This window comes from Labeo rohita, chromosome 4 (genome assembly GCF_022985175.1).
Source record: "Labeo rohita strain BAU-BD-2019 chromosome 4, IGBB_LRoh.1.0, whole genome shotgun sequence".
NCBI classification, from domain to species: Eukaryota; Metazoa; Chordata; class Actinopteri; order Cypriniformes; family Cyprinidae; genus Labeo; species Labeo rohita.
This window is the reverse complement of record NC_066872.1, coordinates 35,299,273-35,313,289: the sequence shown is the minus strand read 5'-3', so window position 1 is coordinate 35,313,289 and position 14,017 is coordinate 35,299,273. Positions and strand designations below refer to the sequence as shown.

The following is a 14,017-nucleotide window of genomic DNA, read 5'->3' as shown; positions in this document are numbered from 1 at the left end:
AGAACACAATGAACCACTGCAAAGGAGGGACAGCGTCAGACAGAGAGAAAGGGGAGGCGGAGTTAAAGTGAGGGTCAGGCACAATTAAACAGGCCAGTGTTGACTTTGATCAATCAAGCTCTTAATGATGTCGAGCTCGCTGCGGCAAATGGATGTGGCTCTGACACAGGACGTGCTGTAAATCATCAGATGAGATGCAGAGCTGATGATGGCCAGCAGAGGGAGGCATTTTACCGGGTTAGTTAGTGGGTGTAATGAGAGTTATGTTCAAAAGTTTGGGATCAGTAAGATTTTTAATGTTTTTAAACAAGTCTTTTCTACTCATCAAGGCTGTTTGTTTGATTAAAAATACAGAAAAAACAGCAATATTGTGAAATATTATTGCTATTCAATATAGCAGTTCTCTATTTTAATATGGTTTAAAATAGAATTTATTTCTGTGGTACAAAGCTGAAGTCTTCAGTGTCAAATGTTGTTATGTTGCTTAATATTTTTTGGAACCACTTCTACTTTTTTTCAGGATTCTTTGATGAATAAAAATGTTAAAACAACAGCGTTTATTTAAAATAGATTTTGTTTTCGTAATATACACTACTGTTCAAAGTTTGGGGTCGGTACATTTTTTCTTTCTTTGTTTGATAGAAATTCATAAATTAATAAAAAAGTGATAGCAAAGACTTAAGTTATTAGAAAATATTTTGAATAAATGCTGTGCTTTTTAACTTTTTGTTCATCAATCAATCTTGAAAACAGCATCACTGGTTCCAAAAAAATATTAAGCCTCACAGCTGTTTCCAACATTGATAATAAATCAGCATATTAAAATGATATCTGAAGGACTGGAGTAATGGCTGATGAAAATACAGCTTTGCATCACAGGAAAAAAAATCTATTTTAAAGAAAATTAAAACAGAAAACTGTTATTTTAAATTGCAATAATATTTCACAGTTTGACTGCTTTTTCTGTATTTTTTTATCAAATAAATGCAGCCTTGATGAGCATAAAAAGCTTCTTTAAAATCATAAAAAAATTGTACTGATCCCAAGCTTTTGAACGACAGTGTGTATGTAGTTTCTGAGGTGACTTTCAATGTTTGCAAATGAATGTTTATTTATGCATTAAATTGATCAAAACTGACAGTAAAACATTAAAAAAAAAAAAGACTTTTTTCAAAAAATGTCTTGTATCATCTTGTATCAGCCAAAATCTTGAAAAAATACAGAATATTCTCTCCACTCAAATGCAGGGGGCGTGGCTACTGTCAGCACAATCCACGCCCACTCACAGAAAAGCTCCCGCCTCTCTAAACAGTCAAAAACTGCTAAAGGAGACCGAGTTGTTTTGTAAATTAACGCAACCAGGGACTATGCATTTACGTGACGAAGGCATAGCTAGTTAGCAAACTGTAAGCTGTAGTAACTAACAGTAATGACAGTAACTCGCAATTGAGCGGGCGAACCACCGATGCTAATGTGCTGTAATTTTTATAGTGTTAGATGAGGGCCCATGCTCAGTAACTCCATTGTGTCATCAAAACATGATTTCAGGCTCGACCAGAAAACCCTGAACATAGAAATTGTGGTTTAACGGTTGAACTCCACAATTCAATACTACATAGTTCACAGCTATATGTTTTCAGCAATACATTTATAATGTGGTTAGAAACAGTTCTCTGAATTACCTTTAGACAGACTTTAATATAAAGTAAACCAAGCCCGATATTGTAAATATTCACTATATCGTCCAGTCCAAGTAGGACGGCAGTGGAAACACTGCTTGTAGCAGAGACAAGCATGGTCATAATAAAGGAAAGACAGACAGGGCCCATCAATCTTCATCAATGTTATTACCAAACACTCAGCTCGGCTATCAGCATATCTGCATTTAATCAGGATCAAGGCCAGCCAGAGGGTAGATGGCTGTCTCTGTGTGTGTATGTGTGTGTGTGTGTAAGAGAGAGACAGGGACAAAGAGAGGCTGCAAGTTCAATACACCCCGCGCAGCCTTGAACATCTACGCCGATAAGAGCCCTGACAACATTTGACCTCTGCTGCTACACATCAGCCAAATGCACTACTGCTGTTTTATCCTGCACACACCTGCTATCCAGCACCAGCACTCATGCCCTAGACCCCTTACAAACACTGTGAGGACTCTAACAAAAAGGTTTCTGGTTCAGTTTCATGATGGACTTGACTGATGTTAAAGTCAAACTAGGCCATACTCACTTTTTTAGTATACAGCATATTCCTGATTTATTAAAGGAGAAGTCCACTTCCAGAATAAAAATGTACAGATGATGTACTCACCCCCTTGTCATCCAAGACGGTCATCTCTTTCTTTCTTCAGTCATAAAGAAATTGTTTTTTTTTAGGAAAACATTTAAGGATTTTTCTCCATATAATGGACTGCTATGGTGTCCCGAGTTTGAACTTCCAAAATTCAGTTTAAATGCGTCTTCAAGCGATCTCAAATGTGGTTGTAAACGATCCCAGCCAAAAAAGAAGGGTCTTATCTAGTGAAACGATCAGTTATTTTCATTAAAAAAAAAAAAATTAAATACTTTTTTATCTCAAACGCTCGTCTTGTCTTGCTCTCCCTGAACTCTGTGTATTCTGGTTCAAGACAGTTAGGGTATGTCGAAAAACTCCAATCGTATTTTTCCCTCACCTTCAAAAATTATTTCAAAATAATCCTACACTGACCCAGTCTTTGCAGTGAACATGCAAAAAAGATCAAACACCCTTCACAAAAAAGGTAAGACAGTGATATAGGACAATTTTGAAGTTGAGGGAGAACATGAGATGGGAGTTTTTCGACATACCCTAACTGTCATGAACCGGAAAAAAAAAGTTCAGGCAGAGCAAGACAAGACGAGCATTTGACATTAAAAAGTATATAAATTGTATTATTTTATAAAAATAACCAATCGTTTTGCTAGATAAGACCCTTCTTCTTTGGCTGGGATCATTTACAACTGCATTTGGGATCGTTTGAAGCCACATTTTGGAAGAGCAAACTCGGGGCACCATAGAAGTCCACTATATGGAGAAAAATCCTGAAATGTTTTCCTCAAAAGACAGTTTCTTTACGACTGAAGAAAGACAGACATGAACATCTTGGATGACAAGGGGGTGAGTATATTATCTGTAACTTTTTGTTCTGGAAGTGGACCTCTCCTTTACGTAATCCTCTGTAGTCAGCTCCTCATTCAGATCTTACTTTTCATGATCTATAGCTAAAGCCAACCCTACATGGTTTTCTTCACTTAACACTTTTTTCACCCATACATACTTCATATTATGTAAGTAAAATGGTTTGCGAACAGCATATTACACAAGGCTGTCCAACTTGTCTGCACTTCAGCAGCTATAGAGCCCTGGCAAGCAGTAATAACCAACCCTGAAATGTGTCACCATTACACTTGACTGCATTTCTTAAGATGGTTTTGATCCCCTTCAAAAATTTAACGCCCAAAATGCGACAGTCTGTAAGCTCACAGGTTCTTTGGTCAGTCAGACATCCTTTCCATAGCCTGAGGGCTGTGGGTAATTGCTAGCTGGCCTCCAGCAAAGTAAATCACATCTCCATCTTGGTTTGTCCCAGCCGACTGACATGAGTCTCAAACAGGTGGATGACCTCTTTACAGTATGGCAGCTGTCTTAGTGTGACAAACACAATAATTGCAAATGCTGCATTATGGTGCAGTCGGCATTCCTCTCGCTGGCTGGTTGTTTCTTAAAGCCATCAGGCTTTGACAGGGCAAGCCAAGCAGAGAGTAAGACTGGCATTATGCAGTCCTGCCACCCCCCTGGGATATGCTGATAAGCACTTCCTGTGCGAGGGGGAAGCGGTTATTTTCAGGGCTGCTATGCACGCCTCTCCTTTCCAACCCCCAGATCTTATTAAGACCCAGCCAGCTCCACGTCAAATGATTTCAGACTTCACAGCGCTTCCTCCTCAAACACGGCCCAGAATGCATTTCGGATATTTAGACTAGTTTGTAAAGACGGATTAAAAACAAGTAAATACATTTTTTTAATATTAATTCTAAATTAAATTTGCCACATTTTAGAATTTCTGATTTACTAACACCAAAATGGAATGACGAGCCTATTTCTAGTAGTGCAAAACTCTCCCTTAAAACCTCTTTAAAAGGATAGTTCACCCAAAAATGAAAATATCTGCATGATTTACTCATCTTCAAGCCATCCTAAGTGTGACTTTTTTCTTTCAGCTCTTCCAAGCTTTATAATGGCAGTGAATGGGTGTTGAGATTTTGAAGTCCAATAAAGTGCATCCGTCCATCATGAAATGTACTCCACACAGCTCCAGGAGGTTAATACAGGCCTTCTGAAGCGAATCAGTGTGTTTTTGTAAGAATAACATCCATATTTAAAACTATATAGCGCAAACTCTGGCAAGAATACTTTAGTCTAACGTCATTTGCTGGAAAGTCAATCTCTCATAAAGTCACGTACAATAGTTAGTGGAAGCTAGAGGTCTTTATTAACCCTCTGAAGCTGTGTGGAGTACTTTTAAGGATAGATGGATGCACTTTATTGGACTTCAAAATCTCGACACCCATTCACTGCCATTATAAAGCTTGGAAGAGGCAGGACATTTTTTAATATAACTACAATTGTATTCATCTCAAAGAAGAAAGTCATATACACCTAGGATGGCTAAATGGTGAGTAAATCGTTCATTCGTTCATTTTTGGGTGAACTAACCCTTTAAAATCCACAATTTCAAAATTCAAAATTGCCACAATTTACACACTCTCACATTACTACAAACCTTTATGGCTTTCTTATATGAGAGTTTTTCTAAAATGTGCTTTTATGTTGCACAAAACAAATTCAGACAGGTTTGAAATGACGTGCATTTGTAAATAATGACATTATTGACATGACAATAATGAAATGGCATCAGCGTGACCGTTTAACCATCATGATGTCACGAATGTTACACACAAATACACATTTAAAATATTAAAGAGACTTACCTAAAAGGTGCAGAGGCAGCAATGGCAGCAAGAGAGGGAGAGAAAGAGAGAAACATTATATTAGGACAAAAATGCCATAACATACTGTACATTAACTTTTATAACTTCCCAGAAAGAAAAATCACAGTTAGATCTGTTTAATATCTCAATCCGTTATCCTTATCTTTCTCCACCAATGTGTCTCCTCTACAGCTTCAGAAGAAATGTCTCAAACTGCACATTTCTAAAGACTAAATGATCAGAGCTACGCAATCCATATTCATTTGATATTTCTACTGTCTCATTTATGTCTTTTTATTTCCCCTAAGGAAGAATATATACTTTAATAAAATATAACCCCATTTAAAATCATCCATAAATGGCCACAGGAACAGGCATGCTATCAAAACAATCAATAAGCTTTCAAAACAGCAGCATAATGGCACCAGATTTGTATAAAGAAAGAAAGAAAAAACACTGTAGATGCAGTTTTATGTATACAGAAAGTGTGTGTGACCTCTGAGGTGCATTCATATCATCTCACCTCAAATAATGGGGAACTTTCTGCTGGAATGACTCTATCATCTAATAGTTTTCCATTTCGACGCACAGGACACCCTAACCACCATCTTTCACCCTCCCAAAGGGGAAAAATAGTGACAATTTACATCTTTCAAAATGTTTTTCTACCCCAATGACTTCTCTGCCTGCGGCTAAAAAGGCTAAAGGCAGAAGAGGAGAAAATGGCATATGATTTGACAATCAAATTTGCATCTTTCTAATCTGCATCCGCGAGCACCAACAAATCAAATACAGCATGCATGCGGGGAGGAAAATTAGCTCTGGGTCAGTGGGGAAGCACTTCTTGAGCCGCCCATAATGCGGGCCATTTTAATGACTGCATAACTCATAAAAAACATCTTAACAGCGTAATCGTGGCCTAATGTGACTGTGAACTGCAGCTTTAGCTTGTTTACTCTGCACACGCTGCAGAGAGGTAAGAGTGTCTCGGCTAAAGATGGAACGGCGAATGACTCAATATCGTGACATGACAGCTGATGTCATCTCTCACACGCTTCGGCGAGAATGACGCTAATGCTTCAAACTAACTGAGGATGAAATGCTCTTTAATACCAGCGCAAACTTATTTACATGACATGACAGCATACTTCAACTCTATATTGCAATCAGTCGGACGCTGTCACATCGTAATCACATGTCAGTCATTGACAAAAATGCTTTGATAGTTTCTAACAGGATAAAATATAATAAAATAAAATAGTATACACTTTACACATAGGTTACATTTGTAAACATTAACTAACTACATTATTTTAATAAAATAAATAAATAAAATGCATCAATGTATTTTTACATTTCTATTTCAAAGTATGTATTGCTATTGTTAGTTAATGTTAATGCATTAACCAATGTTAACTAATGGAACCATAAAAATGTAATGAAAACATTAAAATAATGAAATAAAATGTTAGATATGTTACATAGTAATGCATCAATACATTTTTACATCTCTAATTCAAAGTGTTCCTCCAACACACTCCGTGCTGAAAACTTAAATGTGTGTAAATGGCAAAGTTTTTAAAGAAACAACAGCAGGGGGTGTCATTCAGAGAGAGGTAAAACTAAACTACAAAAACCCTTTGAGTTTCATGGGTTTCTGCAGACCTTCAGAGTCCCTGCTGTTAGTTAAAGTGCAATGGGACACACAGGATGTAATGCAGTATAGTGGGCAGCCAGTAAATCCAGCGTTCCTTTCTTAAATGAAAGTCAACAGGCCCTCAATTTCTTTCGAGCAGTACAGTTAGGTGAGGGTAAGTGCAGTCCTTGAAAGCGTGCTGGGCTGAGATGTTTTACTTGGCGACAATGTTTAGTTTAAGGTGTCTCATCTGGAGTTGTCATGCTGATGGTTGTTTATCGCAGAGGGGGATTGTTCTGCCAGTAGAGATGGCTAAGACTCTCTATCCATGGAGGACTGAATTAATTTTCCCCCTCAGTAAACTCTGGCTTGCTGTCCAGTCCAAGCGATTAATCCAGCACGGGTAACTTCCACTGTCTGGAGAAATCAAAAGTTACTGTTGGTGGTGGTGGGGAGGGGGGGTAGCAACACTTCTCAAGTCCCAGGCTGCTTTATATAGTATGAATGTGTGTATTACGAATGTAATCTGGATTTACTATAGTAGGTACATATAAAATGTCAGAAACACTGATCACCATAATGGCGAAACCCTACACTACTGTGAAATAATACTGTGAATAATACTCACTGCCCTATATTTTTTCTCATATATCTTAGTAAAGTATGCAATTTTAGATGCAGCCTCAATGTGTTAGAACCTCTAGACCGTCAATGCAAAGTTGCAGTTCCTCCAGAGACACAAACACAACTTTAGGTAAAGCGAGTGACAACTGCGATACAAATCTACCAACGACTGTTTGTGTGTGACACATTAGTTCGCGTTTGTGTATGTGTGTGTGCGCTTGTACGAGGGAGGGATGAAGAGAACACAGACGAGCCCTCTGGCTTTGCAATGTGGCTGCGCATCTCAATGAAGAGCATGGAGAAAAGCTCTCCAGTTCCTCTGCTGGCGTGTTAACCAGACTACAGCGAGGGAGAGAGGGAACGTGAACGTGCTAGCCGCTTGCTATTGAACCCCACCGTCCTCGGGAGAGATGCCAGGGGGCTAGACGTTAATTAAATCTGATCCTCTGCTTGCACTTGAGCCACGGGAGCCACGACTGCAATCATGTGCATCTATATTACAACACCAACAGCCAGTTTCAGAGGAAATGCATGATTGAACTCAAGACACGTCCTAGAGCAAATATTGTAGACCATATGCTGAATTGGAACAATAGGGGATCTTGCATATAGAATGAAATTTGTTTACCACTTTAGGAGTGAGGGTTATTTGGCCAAAGTACCACCTTTTGGACAAGAAACAACCATCTGATTGATGTAATGTAGCCAATCACAGACTGTGATTTGTGTCTGTACAAAAGTACATATTTCACAGAAATCTAGTCTGTCTTGAACAAATCTCAGAATCTACATCAGGATAGGTGTAGGGAGGGCTTTATTGTCCCAATAAGGCAGAATATGTTTAATAATTCCAGGTATAAAAAAAATTATATTATATATATATATATATATATATATATATATATATATATATATATATATATATACACACAGGACTAATGATTCCATGAACCTTTCACATCCATGGAACCTTTACACTACAAAAAGGTTCCTTAGATTATTTTAGATTATTAAAATATTCCTCACACTAACACAAAAATGGTTATTTCAGAAGTTTCCTGGTTTTTGGAAACCAAAAATGGTTTTTCTATGACATCACCGTGAGAAATTCCGTTTAGAACTTTTATTTTTAAGAGAGTTATAGTGCCAGCTGTGGTCCAATCTCCTTAAAACTTTGCAAGCTTGTTTAGAATCACCAGGCTTTGTTAAGTTTTGAGTTTTCCTTTAGGCTTTATAGGATTTTGGGTAAATTTGGGAGGGCCCTTTTTTTAAACGACCCTGTTATAGTCTGTCAAAGGGTAAATTTCAACATTTTTTATTTGATAATTATTGACCTAGAGAGTCCAGAGAATTGCAGTACTGCAGTGTTTTTTTCTAGATTGAGCAAAAAACCTAGGACTAGTTGTTGAAAGTAGGTTTTTGACATCTTCTCAATCATTTACCAAACGATTTGATTGACAGCAGTGGTTCTAGAGGCAAAGTTGTCCGGAAATGAGGAGTTCTAACATATGATTCGAATATCGCACGTATGTGTGAAAAACCAGGTGACATACTATCATTTACAACCTTTAAAAATACAGCATTCCGTTCAGGAATGTAGCATTCCGTTCAGGAATGTCCTTTTCAAAAGTTTTGCCGTCCCTCAACATTTTTTTTTTTTTTTTTTTTTTTGAGAATTGCTGATAATCACTCTTCAGAGAATTTTTATGCACTGGTTTGGTTCCAATAAGACGAAAAACCTCGGACTAGTACGCAAAAGTATTTTTTATTTATTTATTTTTATTCGAACTTGGGATGCCCGCAGCACAATGGCGCTATATGTTGACGTGCTAACCACAAGGCTATTGGCTGCCGACGCATATACCGAAATACCCGAAAATTGAACTTGAGTCTGCGACTGACAGCTTATGAGTTATGAGCGATTTCGTGCTTTTGTTTGTTGTAGCATACCCGTCAGGCCAATTGGGCCGAGTCTTGGTCACACTGTAGGCGGTGTAACTAAATTTATACCTAAATTTGAATTTATTAGCTGGATTACTGCATGTAAATGACAAAATATTTCCAAATATTCTTCATCTGTACAGAATCCACAGACAAGCTTTACGCTTTTTATATAAAAATATAGTACAAATGCCAGGAAAGGTGAAATGCATGCTGGGACCAGCACATCCACTCTTCTTCTTAACGGAATCAAGGCCAACATCAAAGTGCCGGCAGGGTCTCTCTATTCCCTGTGGCAACCTTTTACATAATAAATGACCAGTGAATGATCTCAGCATACGCTTTATTTCTGCACAAATTTCTTTCTAAATGTAACACTGAACTGCACATACTGAAATACAAGTCATACTGTGATGGCTTAGGATTAAAAAAAAGACTCTAAGGGCCAGATTTACTAACAACTTGCGCCAGCGCAAACCGCTTTTTGGCATTAAAATAGTACTGTCAGGACTTAATAAAGACGCACAGTGAAGAATAAGCGCTGAAAAGGTGACCTTATTGAATATGCATTTGTAGACGTTTCCCTTTCAGACACAAAATTTACGGGAGGAGAGTATTAAAATGAATAACACAACACGATTTACTAACGTTTGCGCTCGTCCTTTCTTTAATTTGTGCATTGTCAGTAAATCACATGCTGAATTTTTTCCTCCCATCTACACTTTTACAGAAGTGCACTGCAATGCTAATTTGCCCTGTTTAGTAAATCTGGTGCTAAGGAGTTTGAATTTTGAATTATGGAAGTCAGAGTGATTCAAATATAGCATATGCAACATACTGAACAAAATAGTAAACAATAAATCAAAATTAAATATACTTCATGAACATTTTACTCAATATTGCATCAAATCAGTAGTTTCAAACATGCTTATCTGCTATCGCATCATTATAAAATTTCAGCATCACATAGTGGTCACAATTCTGAACGTGCTTCTGGAAAATTTCTATATTTGCACACAACAAAACTGTGAATAGCTACATGCATGATTTGCCAAACTGCTAACAGCATACAAAGCAAGGTCTGACATACTTGTGTGCTAAAACAAGGGTTTGACCTACATGTAGACACTTGCTGTAGGTCAAAGATGTAAACCTGGGTCAGCAGGGAACACACAGCACGGTTGAAAACGTTTTTGACGCATGTTGCCATTTCACAACTCAAGCTCAGGTCAATGTAGCCCCGGAGACAACGCACAACCTTTTTTCCAAAGGTACCAGTTTAATATTATCTCACTGCTACTGCACCAGTACATGTCCTATCGGATTAGGAAATAATAAACAACGAAACATTAAGGTCACTACATCAGAAACGGGATTGAATTATGAGTCTAATTATGATAAGCAAACTTGATACAAAGAAATGCAATTAAACCCAGTCCAGCAGATAACGTCTGAACTCAATAACTATGCAACTCCTCCAGATATCCCTACTGTACACTAAACTGCAATAAACCAAGAAACATTCACAGCATATTTGAACCCAGTGTTTACAGGAAGCCGAACAACATTACAAACACATTCTTTACACATTTGGCCCATGACAATCACTCAGTAAACAAGATATCTAGGGTCTTCGACGTATCAAATGTTGTGGCTTGGCACTTCTGAAGGCGTATGGCACAAAGTCCACAATCCCAGCTGATACCGGAGGCCACGGATCTGGCTGAGGGTCTAACATTATCATGCCACAGGCTCATCAGGGCTTCCTACAGGCTTCCAGAGTCTGTAATCTAAAGATTGAGCAGATGTGGCAAACATAGCAGCTCCATTATCAAACACCCACTGGGAGAACGAGATGGGATGTGACAAATAGGGAATGGCGGTCACCAAAGACGCGAACACAAAGGAGAACAAGGGCTCAAGTGCTAGTTAGCGAGATTAGCACTTGGCTCTTTGTGAAATCTGTATTTACACAACCTGTTGAAAGCATAAAGCTTGGAGGGTTAAGAGGGTCTGTTGACAACTGATGTTATAAATACATATGGGTAAGTCAGCTCTGAATGGAGCATAGCTATGACACAAACCAGGCGCTAACTGCATTTCTCATTATAAACAAGCTACTGTCTTTTATTTATTGCTTTCAGTTGTTTCATTCAAGTACAGCAAGTGCAAAAGGCCACAAAAACGTGGTTAACTGTCCAGTAAACATATGTCTAACTATTTGTAAGGGCAGATCTGCTTAATAGCTAATTAGCTACTGCTTAAGGACATCAACACACTGTGTAACTTGCCCCGCACTCCTCCTCTCCTCTTCTCACCCTGTCTTTTCTGGGTCCTTGTTAAAAACCCACATGCATCCTCTATTTACAGCCTTGAAAATTACATACTGCATGGTGAGAAAGGACAGCTGTCCTCTAAACTTTGCAAACATACACTTGCACACACAGACGCACACAAAATCACATGCCTTTCATGAAAATAGCTCGCACTGTTGTGACAGACTAAGCAGCTGAGACGGCAGCATTCTCATTAACATTTCACGACTGGCAGATACGCAAAGCTATGTTAATTTTTAAAATCACTACATCACAAGAGCAACAACAGAGAAGCGTCACAAGAACCGTTGATGTAAGTTAATGTTTCCCGCAGGGCCTGTAAATGCTGACGGACAGTATCGTCAGCGTCAGAAATGTGCATTAGATAGCAAATATTTTTTGGCTTTGGTTCAAACAGACTCTCACAACATATAATCTTTACAATAAATGGTCAAAACAATTGGGTTTTTAATCAGTTAGCATGCTAATTTGACGTTCCATTATGCATTCACTGCCCAGCATGCTAATCAGCTGGGGTGTTTGCCAAATGCATTCTTAGCAAGCTATGATTGCAAGTTCTGTCATTACAACACTGTTTCCCGAAACCATAGTTTTAATGAAACTATCCAATGCAAAGTTAGAACTACAGCTCTCGAATTGTGGTTAGAAGCACATTTTTTTTGTTAGTATTGATGTATACTGTAAAAAACAAAAAACACAATTTGAGTCAGCTTAAAATAATTTGTTACCTGCTGCCTTAAAATTTTATGTTCAGTCAACTCAAATAAGTTTGTTAAGTTACAACTTAGATATTTGTGTTTGTTAAACTTAAAAGCTGGGTAAGTAACCCAACTGCATTAAAATTTTAATGATTTTTTATGATCTCTTGGGTGGGCCTTGGCCATTCAAACCGGACAAGGTTTGCAGACCTTCTGCTGTCAATCTGAATGTCTGGCTATGCAAAACTATTGTACCGGAAATGCCCCCCAGGTGTCTCTACATTTTGAATTAGCTTTAAAATTTAGTAAATAAAAGAAAAATTCTGTGATTATAATCCATTGTACACACTGCAAGCGCCCTGTGGCGCTATGATTTTAACACAAAACTACAACTGGCATCCAAGCACTTTTAAAATCAACTGCAGTGCTGGTGTAGAGGCCATTCTAAAACCCACGCACACCTAGATTTATTCATTAGCCTCTTTCAAGCAAAGTCAAGAGTTTATTTTTCTCAGAGTCACAGCCTGTAACATTTCCGCTGAATTCACAAAAAAAACGTTAGTGAGTAGGCTCAAACTGCGTCCACATGTTTACAGCAGCGAGTGTATAAGTATCTTTTCAGCAGCCTAACCTGTGGCAAATGGAGGGCCCTTACACCGCTTCAGCCACACACAGAGATGCAGCAAGCCCACTTAACAGCCTTTGTTGTTTAGTGCAGCAAGAATTCTCCCCAGCTCCTGAGGGGGTGGTAACAACCTGAAACTTTTTTGTTTCGTTCCCTCGCAGTGGACGGACCCCGTAATGGTCTCCGACAGGCAGTTAAAGGGCAGCTGTGACAATGACTCTGGGCTCTTATCAATAGCCACCCTCACGTCCTCGTGTCTGTGTACAACCTAGCATAATTACAGACGTGGGCCTGCTGCTACCAAGAGCTGTGCAGACAGAGATAATAGGGGAGAAGAGTTGTTTACCGTGCAAATAGTAAGAGCTAGAGAGAGAGAGTGAGAGGAAGAGACAGAAAACTGCTACAGAGCAGCACAGCGGTTATCAATGAGGTGAGAAGGGAAGCTAAACAAGCCAGCACTTTAGACACTGCAGGATTATCCAGTAGGACTGGGTACCTGATTTGAACGAATCCAGAGCTTTGAGAAAATTTGGGAGATTTCCATTTAGAATGTCATATTTCAGTTCTTACATAATCACCTGATCACAAAAGTGAATGACATGCACTGTGTCTGCAAAAGACTTTTCTCAAATATTTACAATTCACATACTTTCACATGTTTCTGGCCATTGAAATACAACTAATATCACAGTAATGCAAAGGAGAAGATGACAACTTTTTTCTAAAAACCCTCAACAACAATTAATTGCAAACAGACACTCAGCAACATCTGCTGGATGGGAGGTGCATTACAAACAATGTGTAATGAAAATTTTAATAAATTAAAAGACTGACTATATATATATATATATATGTTGTGTTATATATTGTTAAAATTAACAACATACACAGCACAATAGATACACAGAGCAACGAGAGAGATATGATAAGATACAGACAAATAGACAATGATAGATAGATAGATGGATGGATAGAACGATAGATAGATAGAATGATACATAGAACGATTGATAGAATGATAGACAGAGAGATAGACAGATAGATAGATAGATAGATAGATAGATAGATAGATAGATAGATAGACACATAGATAGAATAAGGCCTCACGGAAGTGATGACAACAGATCCAATTCAAAGCACAGAGACAA

At 38.3% G+C, this 14,017-nt stretch overlaps 1 protein-coding gene across 8 annotated transcripts in view; it reads right to left on the bottom strand.

The window, feature by feature from the left end:
* The window catches only part of grip1 (glutamate receptor interacting protein 1), a 294,443-nt gene that overhangs the window by 140,813 nt on the left and 139,613 nt on the right, over positions 1-14,017 (bottom strand). The gene's annotated exons all lie outside the window — the stretch shown is intronic.